Genomic DNA, 15387 nt, shown 5'->3' on the forward strand with positions numbered 1-15387 from the left:
CTCTTGGGACTTCTTTTTTCTTCAGTTCTCTCTCATCTATTCATTTAATAAAAACAAATGATCATCTCCTGAAATTTTCACCCAGACCTACAACTCACTTTCTTTGTGCAATACCAGCACAGCTTGTCCCAAATGCCATCTGTCACCATCACCACAATTTGCTTCTCCGTCTTCTGCTCTTTCTCACTTATTCTTAGAGAAGGGAATCACAAGTGGGCACTGACAGAAGCAGTAGACCTTATAAATGGCCTGTGATACAGAAGTCATACTAGTTTTACATTCAGCCACTACTGAGACTAGCTGGCATAATGGAGAAGGTCCTCGTCTCCCATGCACATGGTACAAAGTTCAATCCTGATCTCCAGCCAATGCAAGTATGGAGTTTGCATGATCTCCCTGGTTCTCTGTGAGGTTCCTCATGCTGATTGTTTTCACCTTAAACTCACCCAAGAATTGATCTATGAGTAGCAGCAGAGAGTCTAGATGGTTCCCTGTAGTAGGAAGAGTTGCACAGACCAACCACTTTGGGCATCAATTGTGGTACGCAGTATCCTCAAATTAGGAGAACATGCAACACAGACCAAGTGCCATGTCAGGGCTAGCCACTCGATGGTGTAAAACACAACTCTAGATGATTTGGTTGTATTGTATTGACTAATGTCACCAAATGTCCATTGGTATTTGCCGGTAATAAATGGATTGAGGACCCAGCATGCTCTGACTTTCTGTTTTTAATGTACCTTAATGCTACACTGATCAAATTATAACTCTTGCTACAAATGCACTGACTGAGGAGGCAGTCATTCATATGGTCAAAGTACCATCTCTACAGCACTAGGTCTTACAATGCCTAGACATTACACCCTGCTAGGGTTACAGTTTTATTCGCATCATCGCAATTTGTGGTAACATCTTTAGCCCTCTTAATCCAAACCAGTCTCCTTCTTAGCAAGCCACATTGTACTGCTCAGACTGTCTACTGTAGTAAAAATGAAAAATAAAGTGCCAACGACAAAGCAACACAACCTTTCCAGGGTTCCTTCTGCTTTCACGTAATAACCATAAAGACAAGTACTGTTCCCAAAAGAGGTATGCATGAGATATCATTCATCTTTCCATTACTTCTGATCGATACTTCTATGATTCTTTCACATTTCCATTTCAGCTTGTATCTCACAGCTCTACATGTAACAAGGAGATGCATCAGTCCCTTGACCAATATATGAAACTAAGTAAAACTAGTAACAACTATTAGAAGTTCATATAGCATCTCCTTCACAAGTGGAGCAAAATGTGCATCACCCAATGCACTCCAGCATGGCTGTGCCAGCACGCATCTAATTCACGTCCATCTGTCTTATGAATACACACTGCACCAATTTAAGGCTAGAAAAAAGCAGCTGTGCAGCAGCTACAGGGAGCCTCATTTGATTATACATCACTTACTGCTCATTACTTATCTCCTGTAGCAAACAAAAAACAAAATGTTACTAATATTAGAACAATGTGGTAGAAAATTTCATAGGGGGATTGGGCACACTAAATCTGCCATGTGTGTGTGTGTGTGTGGTGTGGTGTGGAAGAACAACCGTGGCAGGACTAGCCACCCAGCAATGGATACCTTGGCTCTAAGTAATTGTCACTGTTGAAGTGACACCCCAACCCCATGTGCAAAAATGGGAAAAAGGGGGTGTGGACAGAAACACAGATGCACAGTTAAGCAATAAATAGAGACATATTTTACACAATTTTTTTTTAAAGAACAGGGCTTATCAAAAGAAAGTAACTCGTAGTCCAAGTGAAGGAGCTGGCCAGGAGGGGGTTGTGTCCACCCACTTCTCTCAAAGATGAGGGGTGGGGTGCATGTGCAGGGGCAAACAAAGTGCACCGGTTTCCTGATGGAGACCACAGAAATGTGCATAATGCACTCCTCCTAGGAGGTGGGGTTGTTTGCAGGCTTACGTTAGAACAGAAAATGACTGACTAAGCTACACCCACTACACATCCTCCTGGAGCACAGTGAGGTGAGGCATAAGTAGAAAACACTATCCTTTCATTCAATTTGACAAGTCCTTGTTCCAGGGGAACAAATGGATCATTAAGGGAGCTTGGGGGGGGGGGGGGTGGCTGATGGTCAGCAAAAATAGAGAGTACAAAGAAAAAAAAAAGCAAAACATACTTCCTTCTATCCCTCCACTTCCAGTACGTTTATCTGCTATCAATTTCTGCTATGCTACCAGTGTACAAAAACTGTATTTTGCCTTCTCATTTTAAGTTACTGGACTCTGGTCTCTTCAGACTGCCTTAAGCCCTTTATTTTCATTCTGTCTCCCAAATAGGTAAACCTTTTACAAGGCTTCTTCTTTTCCTTAAAAACCCATCACTTCTCCTCCCTTTTCTTAGCTAGGATACATTTCTCCTCTTCCCACACTTCTTTCTTTGACGACAATGTGCTACCTTCCTCTGTCCTACCTATATGCAGCCTGACAGCTGTTCCACTGTTCCCACTTCCTGAAGGATACATACACAGACACACAAACTAAAAGCATTTACTGTTTCTCACTAGACTAGAGCACATCTTTAGCAAATCCCAGATCTCAATTCTTGTGCCAAAACCAAGCATTACTTGAAGAATGGTGAACTACAGTGGCATGATCATTGTTGGCCAGTGATTCTATCATGTCATTTTTGTCATAGCTCATCTGTAATGGTTAGAATTTGGATAAAAGGTGTTGTCTTTCTTAGCAAAAGACAGTGAACCTATGAACTCTGATTTTACAAAAGGTTTTCATTTACTTCTTCCTCCTTAACCTAGACGAAGGGACCTCCCAAGTTCAGTGAAGAAAAAAATAAGGTCCTCCATTACGTAAGGCTTGCATTTCCCTTGCCCATGCACTCTTTCTGCTTTTGCACCAGTTACAATCCTCCTTTCATATATGTGGTCATCTGTATGACATAGATGCTTAGCAGGGATCCTGACACCTTGCTTCTCCATGCAGCCACAAGGCTAACATCTTAGTTTTCCTTTGTTTTTCTTCCATATCATCAATCCCCACAGTATATTTTATATAGTCTTGAATGCAGACTGCAGTCCTCTAGTCTCTCTGCTCCTCTTTGCCTTTTGAAACACCTTGAATCTGGATATTGTCATTCCCAGTTCCTATCGATCACTGCCTATGTTTCTGTTATGCATCATGCATGTAGTAGCTACATCTTCCTGGACTAATACAACGTGCAATTAACTAATTTTTACCTACATTTCAAGCACTGCCCATCATCTCTTTCTACATTCACATTATCTCATTTTACAGATTTCCTTCATTTCTTTTGCTTCCCTTCCTACAAGTGTAACTGCTTGTCTTTCCTGAATTCTCTTGAGCAATGATGATAAAATTTGAGTTGCAAGTGTACTTCCAAGCAGTGCAATTGGTACTCACCTCTGTCAGAACGATTTGGAAAGAATTACTGAAGAATTGATTGATTCAGATTCACACAACTTCTCGTGTTATTCTGTTCTGATGGAAGATCAAACAAGGAAATTTAGATGACAGTGTGCTGAGTTCTAAGACTCATTTTGCAGATGTACTGTCTACCAGAAGGATGGTGTTCCAAAACAGGAATTTAATATTTGAACAGCTCATTGGTTCAAGGGGAAATTTGATAGGTTTCTCTTGGACAAAATTTAAGATGAAGGATGAAGAAAGGAGAACAAAGGGTGGTCTAGACTAAAACACTCAAAAAAAAAAAAAAAAAATATATAAGCTTTACATAGCTTACATGATGCTCTAGGAAGTGAAAGAAAAACCTTGAAGGAAAGAGGATAATGCAGCTAGATGAACTTTTACTGAAAAGTAAACTAGCCACTTTCTTGAATACGTCTGTTAGGAAGGTAACCACTTGAGATATTGTAGCTAAAAAAGGTCTGTTTTCTGTTTAGCAGTCCAAACAGAGAACTTTTTCCAATTTCCCATTATAAATCTTCCCAGTAGAAGTTCTTTGTGAAGCAGTTATCAGACTGACCGCTTTAGAAGGGGGCGTCGGGTCCCCGGCCATCACTGGAAGTGAAGAAACCATGTGGTCAAGTGAAGGAACTGAATGTTTGGAAAAGGCTGCTTGGATTGGGAGGGTAAGCAAACGAGGATGATGCAGAAGAAGAAAAAAATAGGTCTTCTCTTGAGGTGAAGCTACAGCAAGGGCAACCAAACTTAGCATGGCCAGAATAATGCTGTGAGAATGACCTTGACTCTGAACATTTTGGCTTCCTGGAAGAATAAGAATATAAATGGAATTGTGAGTAATGTATACAGGAGACCTGAGAATGACTCCGTTAGCGAATGACAGAGAATGATCCGTTACATTTGATGTTGAATAGTGAAGCAAATATATTACAAAACTGTCCTCCTCCCTTTTGGAATATCTTTAGAGCTACTGTATTGTTGAGAGATCATTAATGTGGGAGCAGGATCTGTGTGCTCAACCTCTCCGAACTCACACTGGAAGTCCCCAGTAAGTACAGTGGTATCAGAAACCTATGTGATGTTAAAGATCCATTCCCAAATCTTCATTGCGTCTCTGCACAGGGGGTAAGAATGAGCTCCTCCTTGCTTGTTTATGTACCATCCACAGCCATGGTGTTGAAGTGGATAAATAGTGCACCTTGGGGGAGCAAGTCCTAAAAATGCCTGCAATGCTAGGAGAACTGCTCTCATCTCTAGAACACTGATGTGAGCTTTGACCTCTTGCCGTGGCTATGTAATATCCCACCATCCCATTAAGAATGCATCTGTAGTTATTGTGGTAGTGGGAATAGGTGGATTTGTCTTCTACAGCAGGTGTTTGAAGGAAACTTTTTGTATGTGACATGGGCAATGCTGCTTAATTCCACTGAGTTCTGAGTGTCCAAGTGTAGGATCAGCATGCTGAGTGAGAAAAATTGTACCATCTGAAATGAAGCCACCAGCAATCTTAGCACTTTTGAGTACTGCAGCTGCACTGGGGGTATGATTATTTGAAAAATCCATGGCCTCTTGAACAGTCAAAGCTATCCTGTTCAGAAAGCTTGCTTTCTAAATGACTGTGTCCAAATGGCAGCGCCTAAAGGTTGGGAAAGTACAGTTTTGTACCTACCATAAATGTAGATGTTCGAGTGTACACCCTGCTGCAGTCATCACACTTGGGTTATCTTGTCGTCAGGCGGTCCCGCAGTCGGCCTGAATTCCAAAGTCTTGGTCTGGCATCGGTTGCTGTCACTTCTTCCCTGATGTCAGTGCGCCAGGGGTATATATAATGCATCCAACGCCATTGTCTTCAGTTTTTCTTGCCCCAGATGTCAGGTGCCCCCAAAAAGGTGGTCAGTAATTAGTACCAATTTAAGAAAATTTAGCACAAACACAAAATCCCTCCAGCTATAAGCAAATACATCAGGAAGGTATTGTAAAGATTTAGCCAGTTAGATCAGAGGGGATGGAGGGAGGGTAACCTGGACTGCAGCAGGGTGTACACTCGAACATCTACATTTATGGTAGGTACAAAACTGTACTATGTTCATCGTGTTACCCTGCTGCAGTCATCACACTTGGGTAGAATCCCAAAGCTAAGGATGGGTGGAGGAGTCAAAGAGGGTTAGAGGAGGCTAGAAGGCCCTGCAGAACTGCAGTGGCAAAGCCAGCTCTAGTCTTAGAGTAAAGTGGTAAGTGATAGTGTTTGGTGAAGGTGTGTACTGAACTCCAAGTTGCAGCTTCCAAAATCTCCTTGGTGGGAACCCCCCTGAGGAAGGCTGTAGATGTAGCTGTTGCCCTGGTAGAGTGGGGCCTTATGGTAGCAGGAACTGGTTTTCCATGATGGGTGTAGCAAAACGAATGCAATGTCCTATCCATTTGGAAATTGTTTGTTTTGATATAGCCTTCTCTTGCGAAGCTGTAGCATAGGATACAAAGAGCTGGTCAGATTTTCTGAAAACCTTAGTTTTATCCAAGTAGTAACGAAGTTGCCTGTGAATGTCCAAGGAATGCAGGAGTTTTTCTCCTTTGTTCTGTGGATTTGGAAAGAAGGTGGGTAAGTGGATGGTTTGATTTAAAGCCACACTGGATACCACCTTAGGCATGAAGGAAGGATTAGTTCATAGAGAAACTCTGTCTTGATGGAAAATGAGGAAAGGTTCCACTGCCATTAGTGCCTGCAGCTCTGAGACTCTTCTGGCTGAAGTTATTGCTAGCAGCAGGGCAGTCTTCCATGATATAAACTTTACATCAGCAGAGAAAGCTGGTTCAAAGGGAGGTAGCGTAAGTTTTTCCAGTACAAAATTGAGGTCCCATGTTGGTGTAGGTGCTCTCCTGGGGGGCCTAATGTTTTTTGTCCCTCTGAGGAACTGCCTTAGAAGTGGATGTGAAAATAAGGGTGGATCCGTATTGTAGTGGGCTGATGTGTGGATTTTAATGGAAGAAAAAGAAAGTCCTTTGTGCAAAATCTCTGTTAAATACTGTAGAATCTGAGGCATCTGAGGCTGAAGTGTATTTTGGCCTTTAGCTTGGTTCCAGGCGCAAAACCTTTTCCATTTGTCCGAGTAGGCCTTCCTGGTGCTGGGCCTCCTGGCTTCCAGAATAACATCCATAACTGCTTGAGGAAGAGGAGCTGGCTGGATGCTTAGGTGATTTGCCATGCAGCCAAATTTAAGGTTTTGAGCTGGCTGTGTAGAATCTGATTGTTTTGCTGTGTGAGCAAATAGGCAATTTGTGCTAAAATCCAAGGTGGGCCCTGGGCCATATTCCTTAATAGTGAGTACCAGTGCTGGCGTGGCCAGTCTGGGGCTATGAGTATCAGTCGTGGTCTCTCCTTTCTGACTTTCAGAAGCACCTTTGTCAGAAGAGGCAATGGAGGGAAGGCATATACTGTCAGGTTTTTCCAACTGAATGAGAGTGTGTCCACTTTCCAAGCTTGATGGTGAAGTGTCCTTGTACCTCCTTGTACAAAATTTTGTTAGCTGATAGTTTTGGGGGCTGGCAAACAGGTCTATTGTCTGGGAGGCCCCATTTTTGAGTTATCATTGCAAATACTTGTTGATCCAGTTTCCACTCATGGGGATCCATGATGTTTCTGCTGAGGTCGTCTGCCAATGTGTTCTTTTTTCCTGGCAGGAATTGAGCTTGTAACTGAACTTGGTAAGCCAGTGCTATGTTCCACAAGGTCATTGCTTTCCTGCATAGAGGGTAGGAGTGTGTACCCCCTTGTTTGTTTATGTACCACATTACTGTGATGTTGTCCGTCCTTACTGTAAGTTGTTCTGGATGTAAAAGGTTCTTGAAGGCTGTCAGAGCATTCTGTACAGCTAGCATCTCTTTTTGATTGATGTGCAGATTCCTTTGATCTGCAGTCCATATGCCTTGAACGCACTGTCCTGCCATGTGTGCCCCCCAGGCATAGTCCGATGCATCTGTTGTCATAGTTTGCCTGGCTGGGGGCAAGGTGAAAGGCTGACCCTTGTTGAGGTGACATGCCTGTGACCACCATAGAAACTCTTGTTGTAGGCAGGGAATGAGAGAGATCATTGTGTCCAAGCTGTGGCTGTGTTGAGACCATACGCTTTTTAGGTACCACTGTAATTTCCTCATAATCAGCTTTTCAAATGGTATTAGTAGTATGCAAGATGCCATGAAGCCCAAGGCCTGCAGAATTTTTCTTGCAGGGAGTTGGGTCTTTGTTGCCATTGTTTTGAAATATTGAGTCAGTTGTAGTTGTTTGTCTGGTGTCAGATAAGCCTTCTGGGCCGTTGTATTCAAGCTCGCACCCAGGAATGTCATATTTTGTGAGGGTACTAGTTTTGATTTCTTTTCGTTTACTGTGTACCCCAGGCAATTTAGAAGATGTTTTACAAAAGCCAGATGTTGTAAGAGGATGTCCTTGCTTTCTGCTTGGATGAGGCAGTCGTCCAGGTATGGGTATATTTGAATTCTTCTTTGTCTGCAGTATGCAATTACTGTTGCCAGGCATTTTGTGAATACCCTGGGCGCAGTGGATAAGCCAAAGGGCAGTGCAGAGAATTGGTAATGGGTTGAACCTGCAATGAAATGGAGGTATCTTCTGCAACTTTGTCTGATAGGTACATGTAGGTATGCCTCCTTGAGGTCCAACGTTACTAGCCATGCTTTCTTGCCCAACATGGGAAGAAGCTGCTGTAGTGTTAGCATCCTGAATTTGGGTACTTGTAAGAAGGTGTTTAAAATTGAAAGGTCCAGAATTGGTCTCCAGGCATTGTCCTTTCTGGGGACTAGAAAGAGTCTTGAGTAAAATCCTTGGCCTTGCTCCCATGTAGGTACCATTTGAATGGCTCTCATGTCCATGAGATCTGTAATTTGTTTTTGTGCCTCTGCCCATTGATTTTTTGGCAGGTTTGGCATTCCTCTTTTCATTGGCAAGGTGTGGAAAAGGAATCTGTATCCTCGTGAAATTATGTCTAGGACCCATTTGTCCTTTGTGACAATGTGCCAGTTGTCTGAAAATGTGCGAGTTTTCCTCCCAAGGGAGCTGCCAAGAGAGTGTTGCTTGGTCATATGAGGTGTAAGTCATTGAGTTTGCCTTCTAGTAGTTTGGGGCCTGTCTTCTCCTCCCTTCTGTGTTGCAGTGCCCCATTGTCGAGGTTTGTATTGGGCTTGTGGTTGCCCTCTGCCTCTTGGACGTCTGTATTTACACCTCTGTGGTCTGTCAGTAGCTGGAAAGGACCAATTTTTTGTTGGCCAATTTCTGCTGAAGCGAGGGGGCTGTACCTGTAGAAAATCTTTGACTGTCTGCATAGATTTTGCCTTATCCTCCATTTTCTTTAAGACTTCTTCTGCTTTAACTCCAAATAGGACATCCTGCTGTAAGGGAGCATCTAGAAGCTTTGCTTTAACATGATCAGGCAGAGTTTGTTCCTTTAACCAAGCATGCCTACGTATAACAGACCCAGTGACAGCTGCTCTGCAGGAAGCCTCTAAAGAATCAAACCCACATTGTAAAGTATGTTTGCCCACCTGTTCAGTTGCATGCAACAGATCCTGAATTTCTTTCAATTCAGACTGTTGAGGGAGTGTGCTCATTTTTTGTCTTAACTGAGATATTAGAAATTTTTGATATTTTAGCATGTGAAATTAACAATTTAGTGCTCTCATAGCTAGAGTGGTTGAGGTGTAAACCTTTTTCCCCCACCTGTCTAGTGCTCTGGAGTCCCTTTCAGAGGGTACAGGATTTTTTGCCATAGAAACCTTAGCCCCTTTGGGACCCTGGGAGATAGTCTCTGGATCAACAACAGGGCTTTTATAAAGGAATTTGTGGGAGTCAGGCACTCTATAGTATCTGTCTGCTTTGGCTGGAGCAGGAGGCAGAGAATCTGGATTCAGACTAGATTCTAAGTAAACATCATCCACAATGTCTAAAACTGGGGGGATGGCAAAGAGGTCTGTGCTGGGGGAGTAAAAGAAACTCTGAGCCTTTTCTTTGAATCAGAGTAGACCTGACCTTCCCAGTGAAAATGTTCCCTCATAGTGTGTAAAGTTTCCCCAAAGGAGTAGTCTTCAGGGGGAGAAGCTGAGGGAATGGAATCCTCAGCATCAGAATCTTCATAAGGGGGAAAAGAGTAATCTTGGTCCTCAGAGGAGCCTGAGGAAATAGACACTTGATCAGAGGAGGCATAATCTTCCTCTTGTCTAGGCCTTTTGTCGGGTGGGGGTTGGGAACCCCTGATTAAAGAGATCAAATCTTCCGCCATTTTAAGCATCTGTTTCTTAGGCATGGGGCCTTGAACTGGAGACTGAAGTGCAGTCTTTTTTGGTTTAATAGGAGTCTTAAGCTTAGGATATGTTTTTATGGTGAGCGTCGTCGTTCTGAAGACGCCTTCAGAAACCGAAGGTGTTGCAGTGCCGACATCTCTTTCTGCAGTGTCGTCGGTAGGGGCTAAACAAAATGGCTGCGTCGGCCTAGCACTCTCCACCAAAGGCTCCGAAGCGGTCTCGGGTTCCAAATCTGCGGTAGCCAGGGGCTGCATAGGAGCCTCACTGAAAACCAGTGAACCGGAGACCGGCCCAGCTGAGGCCTCAGAGTCTGGCTTGGGTCTAGGCTTCCTGTCCTTATCCTTGCGTTTTTTGTGCACGCCGGTAGTCGGTTGCTCCGACGGCATTGTGTAGTTAAATTTTCTACCGAAGTAGTGTCGTGCGAAATCAAAGTGTCTTTTTATAGTACGCTTATTGAACCTAGCACAAAAATGACAACCAGTGACGTTGTGGTCTGGGCCTAGACAAGGTATACAGTAAGAATGAAAATCCTTATGAGGTATTTGCTTCCCACAAGAAATACAATTGTTAATTTTTTCTGACATCAGTCTGAGGCAAGAAAAGTTTCCGCAACGGGGTACTTAGCTTTATTGAAGACTTCGGATCTGAAATTCGACCTCGAAAATCTCAGGAGTCGGCCGACCGGCACTTGCGAACTGTTTCTGCTTCGGGCACCGCGCAGCAAGAAAGACTGGGAAAATGGCGTCAGATGCATTATATATACCCCTGGCGCACTGACGTCAGGGAAGAAGCGGCAGCAACCGACGCTGGACCAAGACTTTGGAATTCAGGCCGACTGCAGGACCGCCTGACGACAAGATAACCCAAGTGTGATGACTGCAGCAGGGTAACATGATGAACATCTGTGAGGGTGGTGAAGCAAACATTACCTTGCTGTGATCTTTTTTCCATAGATGATTCTGCTATGAACTAGTTGCCTAGGTAAGGAAAGATTCTTACTCCCTAGTAATTGCATGCGAGTAGCACTTGAAGCCATGCACTAGAACACTATGGGGGGGGGGGGGCAGAGGGTAGGGGACCATGATGAGACTGATTGTTAGTGTAGCCACCTAACAGCACAGGAATCTCATGGATGACTTTGCTATTCTGATGTGTGGGCATGCATCTCGGGGATCCAAGACCACATCCGGTTTCCTGCCTGTAGATAAGACAGGATGGACTATACCATGACCATGGAGAAAGTCTTTTTCTTTACATTCTGATTCAAACAACTAAGGTTGAGTCTGTCTGAAGTCCTTGGTGTTTTTCAGCACCAGGAAGTAGAGAGAGTAAAATCTGGACCCTTTCTGGTCTAGTAGGAGGTTCATTTTTGGCAGAAGGTTGTATACTTCCTGTTGTGCCTCCCTCCTCTGATGACGTGGAACTAGTGCAGGGTGAGAATTTGGAAAAAGTGAAAGAGAGAACAGAGTTGTTTTTGTGTCTTTCGGCTTTTCCCGGTTAGGGGTTGCCACAGCGGAACTCCGGTCCGCTAATGACTGGCAGTTGATTTTTACGTGCCGTGTTGCCAGCCCTGACGCACAACCTTCAACGAAGGTACGCCCATTCACGCATGTCTTCACGCAGAAGACGCTCTAGCTGAGAATCGAACCGGACAGCATCTTACTGTGAGGCGACAACGTTACCGCAGCATAACAAGAGAATAGAGTAGACTTTGTTTATAATTTCCACACATTCCCCTGCCCTTTGTGATGGCCAGTCAGGTGGGTAGACGATGGGAAACATGTCCTCCAACTGATTCCAGAATGGGTGAGTCAGGCAACCTTTCACAGTTTATACTGGTGGGATCCTCAGAAGGACCCATGAACTCTTATTGCTGCAGACCACCACTGCCTATAGGGCAGTGGTTAGATGAGAAGTCCCTTCTAGGTTCATAGGTGTATACTATGCTGACTACCACTTGGGCCCTTATAAGCCTAGCCATGCAACCCAAATGTGACTCACAAATTTGATTTATATAGGGAATGACTTAGTGACTGCCTGTTTCCATCAGAGACATAGGTGCCAGACCAGGGGTGACTCTCCAATTACCCATCCACTGGTCGAAATTGCTCTTAAATAGGGATAGGGAGGAAAGTACAGTTTTGTACCTACCATAAATGTAGATGTTCGAGTGCTAATACAGCTGCAGTAATCACAGATGGGTTTTCTGCCATCAGGCGGTCCCTCGGTCGGCCGAATTCCAAAGTCTTGGTCCGGCGTCGGTTGTCGTCGCTTTCTCTTCTGACGTCAGTGAGGCCAGAGTATATAAGACACAGCCGACGCCATGTTCTTCAGTCTTTCTTGCCCCAGATGTCAGGTGCCCCCCGAAAGAAGGCAATACATAAATTATGCTTATGCGTATACATGTAATGCAATATAATCCAAAAACAGTCGTTGCAAGCAAAAAAACCTTAGAAGGATAACCCAGTCAGGCTGTATGAAGGGGTTGTTAGGCCCCATGCCTTTACCAAGTGGGGCAGGACGGAGGCAAACCTGTACTGCAGCTGTATTAGCACTCGAACATCTACATTTATGGTAGGTACAAAACTGTACTATGTTCATCGTGCATACAGCTGCAGTAATCACAGATGGGTAGAATCCCAAAGCTACACAGGGTGGTAGGTACTAGGAGGAACTGGGTTGAGCCAGAATGCCCTGCAAAACAGCAGTGGCAAAGCCTGCTCTTGTTCTGGAATATAAAGGCAGGTGGTAGTGTTTTGTGAAGGTATGTACAGAACTCCAAGTGGCTGCCTCCAGAATATCTTTGGTAGGAACTCCTCTGAGGAAGGCTGTAGAGGTAGCTGTGGCCCTGGTGGAGTGTGATCTGATACCTGTAGGAACAGATTTCCCATGATAGGAATAACAAAACCGTATGCAGTGGCCTATCCACTTTGAAATAGTCTGCTTGGAAACTGGCTTCCCTTGAGCCCCTACAGCATCGGACACAAAGAGTTGTTCTGATTTCCTGAAGGACTTTGTTCTGTCCAAATAGTAACGTAGCTGCCTATGGATGTCTAAGGAATGTAGCAGCCTTTCCCCTTTGTTTTGAGGATTGGGGTAAAAGGTAGGAAGGTGTATGGCTTGATTTAAAGCTACCCTGGATACCACTTTAGGCATAAATGAAGGGTTGGTACGAAGGGAGACCCTGTCCTGATGGAAAATGAGAAAGGGCTGCACCGCCATGAGGGCCTGTAATTCCGAAACTCTACGAGCTGAAGTGATAGCCAGAAGGAAGGCAGTTTTCCAGGACAAATATTGCAAATCTGTTGAGGCAGCTGGTTCAAAGGAGGCAATGTTAATTTTTCTAGTATGTAATTAAGATCCCAGGCTGGTATTGGTTGTTTCCTTGGTGGTCTAATATTCTTAGCCCCTCTGAGGAACTGTCGTAAGAGTGGGTGAGAAAATAAAGGAGGATCAGTGTTGTATTCTGCAGAAATAGCTGAGGCATGGATTTTATGGAAGAAAATGAAAGTCCACTGTTCAGCAGCTCAGCTAGATACTGTAATACCTGAGGCAAGTTCAGTTTTCTAGGGTCCTGGCCTTTTTAGCATTCCAAGAACAAAACCGCTTCCATTTTGCAGAGTAAGCTTTTCTAGTAGATGGTCTTCTGGCCTCCAAAATGACATCCTGCACCTCCTTGGAGAGTAGGGTCTGTTGTGGTGTTAAGGAATTTTCCATGCAGCGAGACTGAGTGTTTTCAGCTGACTGTGGAGAGTTTTGTAACTGTGCTGAGTCAGCAGAAGTGGCATTAGAGGCAGGGACCAGGGAGGAGTATGTGTTAGGCTCCTCAGCAATGGGTACCAGTGTTGCCTTGGCCAATCTGGAGCAATCAGTATCATCTTCGGTCTGTCTGCCCTTGCTTTCAAAAGTACCTTGGGCAGAAGAGGCAGGGGTGGGAATGCGTAAACTGTCCATGCTGTCCAACTGAATGAAAGGGCGTCCACTCTCCAGGCCTTTGGATGAAAGGTCCTTGAACAAAACTTTTCAATTGATGATTCCTGTGGGAGGCAAAAGATCTATGTCTGGCCTCCCCACTTGGGTTATTTCTGCAAACACCTGCGGATGTAACTTCCATTCATGTGGATCTGTCATATTTCTGCTTAATTTGTCTGCCAGTGTGTTTTCCAATCCTGGCAGGTACTGTGCTTGAAGTTCGATTTGCCATTCCAGAGCCAAGTTCCAAGGGTCATGGCTAGTCTGCACAAAGGGGTATGAGTGTGTTCCTCCTTGTTTGTTTATGTACCACATTACTGTGGTGTTGTCTGTTCTTATGAGTAATTGTCCTGGATGCAGGAAGTCCTTGAAAGCTGTAATTGCATTTATTACTGCTAGCATCAGTTTTTGATTGATGTGGAGGTGCTTTTCTTTTTGGGACCATTTGCCCTGGATGCACCTGTCCGTCATGTGCGCCCCCCAAGCGTAATCTGAGGCGTCTGTTGTGATAACTTGCTCTGCTTGAGGCTTGCAGAATGGGAGGCCTGTGTTTGCTTGACATGCTTGGGCCCACCACAGAAATTCTTTTGCAAACATGGGATTATTGGTAGTATTGTTTCCAAGCTGTGACTGTGTTGAGACCATAGGTTTTTTAGGTACCATTGAAGTTTCCTCATATGCAGCTTTGCACATGGGATTAAAAGAATGCAAGATGCCATGAATCCCAGAGCCTGCAGGATTTTCCTTGCAGTAAGCCTGGTACTTTTTGCTAGTATTTTGAAGTACTGAGATAGTTGCCCTTGTTTTTCTGGCATAAGATAGGCCATCTGAGTGTTTGTGTCCAAGTTGGCACCCAGGAAGGTTATTTTCTGAGATGGTGTTAGCCTTGATTTCTCTTTGTTGATTGTGTATCCCAGGGCATGCAATAGCCGTGTCACATATGTCAGATGTTCCAGAAGTATGTGCTTGCTGTCCGCTTGGATCAGGCAGTCATCCAAATAAGGGTAAATTTGTATCCCTTGAAGTCTGCAGTAGGCAATCACTGATGCCAGGCACTTTGTGAATACTCTGGGCACAGTAGATAAGCCAAAGGGCAATGCAGAGAATTGATAGTGGATTGAACCTGCAAGAAATCTGAGGTATCTTCTGCAGCTTTGTCTGATTGGGACATGCAGGTATGCCTCCTTGAGGTCCAATGTTACCAGCCAAAACTCCTTGCCCAGCATGGGAAGAAGTTGCTGTAATGTGAGCATCTTGAATTTTGGTGCAGTAGAAATGTGTTTAGGATGGATAAGTCCAAAATGGGTCTCCAGTCGGTTCCTTTCCTTGGTACCAGAAAAAGCCTTGAATAAAAACCTTGACCTTGTTCGTGAGAAGGTACCTCTTGAATAGCTCTCATGCTTAAGAGCTTGAAATTTGTAGTTGTGCCTCTGCCCTTTGATTCTGTGGCAGGTTTGGCATGCCTCTCATTTTTGGAAGAGTGTGGAAATGAAATTTGTAGCCTCTGTTTATAATGTCCAGGATCCATTTGTCTGTTGTGACAATATGCCAATTGCTTGCAAATAATGCTAGCTTTCCTCCCAAAGGTGCTGCCAGCTGAGACGTGCTTGGCATGGAAATGAGGGAGTCATTGGGTTTGCTTCCTGTATTGTTG

General features: G+C 44.2%; 1 protein-coding gene across 1 annotated transcript in view; it reads right to left on the reverse strand.

Moving 5' to 3' along the window:
• The window catches only part of POLD3 (DNA polymerase delta 3, accessory subunit), a 713420-nt gene that overhangs the window by 444947 nt on the left and 253086 nt on the right, over positions 1 to 15387 (reverse strand). The window lies entirely within an intron of this gene.

This window comes from Protopterus annectens, chromosome 5.part0 (genome assembly GCF_019279795.1).
Source record: "Protopterus annectens isolate FY-2018-M chromosome 5.part0, PAN1.0, whole genome shotgun sequence".
Taxonomy (NCBI): Eukaryota; Metazoa; Chordata; order Ceratodontiformes; family Protopteridae; genus Protopterus; species Protopterus annectens.